Source organism: Vombatus ursinus, unplaced genomic scaffold (assembly GCF_900497805.2).
Source record: "Vombatus ursinus unplaced genomic scaffold, bare-nosed wombat genome assembly UNPS02013312.1, whole genome shotgun sequence".
Lineage (NCBI taxonomy): Eukaryota > Metazoa > Chordata > Mammalia > Diprotodontia > Vombatidae > Vombatus > Vombatus ursinus.
In genome coordinates this window covers 1-3,519 of record NW_020953090.1, presented here as the reverse complement: position 1 = coordinate 3,519, position 3,519 = coordinate 1, and the positions used below count along the sequence as shown (strand labels likewise).

The 3,519-nt window shown below is 35.4% G+C and overlaps 1 pseudogene; it reads left to right on the top strand.

The window, feature by feature from the left end:
• The first annotated feature begins 869 nt into the window (after nucleotides 1–869).
• Nucleotides 870–1,823, top strand: LOC114040517 (annotated as a pseudogene).
• The last annotated feature ends 1,696 nt before the right edge of the window (nucleotides 1,824–3,519 follow it).

The window sequence follows — 3,519 nt, the reverse complement described above, 5'->3', positions numbered from 1 at the left end:
TGAGAGTGGAAAACACCCTGTCATAAGTGATCATAATGGTCAGCATCTTATCTAAACTTTTTCACTCTCTCTACCCCCAGTCTAAAGCTGTTTTATACTCAGTAATATAGAATATGGAATAAGTACTTCAGTACTTAATAAATGCTTACTGAATAAATAATAAACTGAACAACTATATTGCCTGTCAATGGTGTAAAGATTGACCTGGTCCAACTTTTATACCAAAATACTTTAAAGAAATTACTTGAAGACCATTTCTTTTATTAATTTATTTTTAGTTTTCAATAATCACTTTCATATACTTTTGAGTTTTAAATTTTTCACCTTCTCCCTCCCCACCTCCCTCCTGAAGACAGTGTGCAATCTGATATAGGTTCGACATGTACATTTCTATTAAACATATTTTCATATTAGTCATGTTCTAAGGAAGAATTAGGACCAATAGGAGGAACCACAAGAAAGAGGAAACAAAACAAAACAGAAGGAAGAAAAGCAAATAGTATGCTTCAATCTGCATTCAAACTCCACAGTTCTTTCTCTGGATGTGGATAGCATTTTCCATCATGAGATTTTTGGAGATAGAAGTGCCATGTTTTCATCAAAGTAAAAGTGCAATGTCTCAACTTCAATCAGGTACATTTTAAAATCATATGACATTTTAAAGTCTGTGAGGTGTTTCAATTATTCTACAAAGTCATTTCTTCAAGTATCTGTTGCTTTGATATTCAAAAGAGAAGAAACCTTATCTTTGTATAGTATATATTTACTCAAACATATAAAACATATATAATTGCACAAAATAAGAGTCTTTTGGTAATAAAAGAATGGTTTATTACTCTGTATTCTTATAGGTAACAAACAAGAAATAAATGCGAGGAATGAATCAGACCATCTATATCACTAGATTTATTCTCCTGGGACTTTCTGCCTACTCAAGACTTGAGAAAAGTTTCTTTGTGCTAATCCTAGTGATGTACTCAGTAATCCTTCTGGACAATGGTGTCCTTATCACTGTAACTATCTATGACTCCCACCTGCACACACCCATGTACTTCCTCCTTGGCAACCTCTCCTTCCTGGACATTTGCTACATAACCTCTTCTGTCCCTCTAATTCTAGATGGCTTCCTCATCCCCAAGGAAAACCATTTATTTGCTGCACAGTGCAAATGTGTCTTTCCTTTGCCATGAGAACAACTGAATGTGTCATCTTGAACATGGTGAGATTTGACCACTGTGTGGCCATCTGCAACCCCCTGAGAGATCCCATCATCATGAGCAAGGCTGCCTATGTGCCAATGGCAATGGGATCCCAGCGAGAAGGAGTTGTCAACTCAATTGTGCAGACATTCTCAAAATTCAATTACTTTTTGTGGGAACAATGTTATCAATCACTTCACATGTGAAATACTAGCTGTTCTCAAAATGACCAGTGCATATATCTTACCCAATGTGATTAGCGCAGTTTTTGGACCTATGACTTTTCTAGTCATTCTAGTTCTGTTTATTTTTGTTTCCTATGTTTTTATCCTTTCCACCATCCTGAGGATCCTTTCTGGAGAAGGAAAACACAAAGCTTTCTCTACTTGAACTGCCCATCTGACTGTGGTTATTATATTCTGTGGAACCATTTTCTTTATGTACATAAAACCAAGTCTACAGACTCTCTTGGAGCTGACAAACAAGAAGTAATAGAGAAACTCATCTCCCCGTTTTTATAGTGTGGTAGCACCTATGCTCAAATCCTTCACCTACAGTCTGAGGAACCAGGATGTGAAGATAGCTGTGAAGAATGTATCAAGTCAAAAACTCTTCACTGAGTGAATATAATACAGTCCTTATATTGTCATACAATGTCCGTATATTTTTGCTGCATTTATATGACATGGAAAAATAATCATGGATTCATGAACATGCTTCTTCAATAAAGACTTCCATGGTTAGGAGTAAAGCCTTCCTATTTAATTAAAAGTTCTTAAGAAATGAGCTTGTATTTGCACATATTAGTAATAAAGATTAAAGTGTGATTTTTTTTAAAAAAATCATTTTGTTTCAATGTCTTCTGATATTTCTTCAATTGTCTTTTGTGGTTGAAATTTTGGTTTTTCTTCTGAAGAAGGAAAAAGAATGACAGGAGAAAATCAATAAGAAAACAAAGAATGATTAATTCTTCAGTTGTCACAGAGTAACGTAATTGAATTCAGTTTCCCTGGAAATCTTATAAGTCACCACTAAATAATTAAGTGCAACATGAAGTTGAATTTTATAATCCTGAGATCTCATATCCTACACCAAGGTTTCCCTACCTAGGGTATAGGTAAACTTATCTACAGGGAGAACCAAAGCAGAAACTGCCTTGCTTTTGTATTTATATCTCCTTTATTTATTTTTTTCTTTTTTTTTTTAATTTGATTAGGCAATGGGGTTAAGTGACTTGCCCAGGGTCACATGGCTAGTAAGTGTTGCGTGTCTGAGGCCAGATTTGAACTCAGGTCCTCCTGAATCCAAGGCCGGTGATCTATCCACTGCACCACCTAGCTGACCCTGTATCTCCTTTATTTAGCACTGTTCTTTGCACATCATAAATACTTGATAAAAGTATTTTCATTTCATTCATTTATTTTTCAATGGACATAGGGAATAGTTGGTAAATAACTATACTATGTATTGAAATTAATTTTATTTCTTATGGGCATATTTATGGTAAACTCTAGCATTTGTTTCTTTTCAATATTAAATAGGGGCTATGAGAAGATTTTTCTTATGTCCATATGCACAGCATACATTAGAATTAATTTCCTTCCATAATGAATTGGGAGTAGAGAAAGGTTATGCTAAAAGCCAGTGAGTCCCAGGACCTTTTCTACGCACTAGGGTTCAACTATCGTACCCTACAAAAGCTTACTTCTAACTTTAATCATTCTGAGATGTCCAATATATTGCGTTCTTTTTAAAATAGAATTGAGTTTATTTTCCAATATCTCAAAATCTGACTGTTCAATTTCCTTTCTCTTACTCTCCCCTCACCAGAGGGTCAACTGTCATGAAAGAATGACACCTTAAGCTAGGAAAAGAGACAGGGTCCCCTGAAGCTCTACCTTAGGAGTGAATGCCTTCCTAATTTTCTTGTCAGTTTCCCTATGATGAAAGAGTCAGGAAAAAAACATGCACAGGAGACGTTCTCTGTACAATACTGACCATCTTATCGGCCTCAAGAACTCTTGAAGATTCATGTTTTGAAAACACAAGGGAGTATTCTCATTTCATGAATAGAGATCTACTTCCTGTCAAAATCAGTTATCACAGAATAACAGGTCGGAAAGACATCAGAAGGCATCTGATCCAACCATTCTTGAACAAAGCCCCTTTAAAATAAAATTCCAAAGTGATCACCAAATATTTGCTTAAAATCCTTCAGTGTGCAGGGGAACCCATTACTTAAAGTGGCAGCCCATTCTGCTTCTGGATAACACTGTTAGAAAGAAGTCTTGCCTCATTTCAAACATAAATGTATATCTTT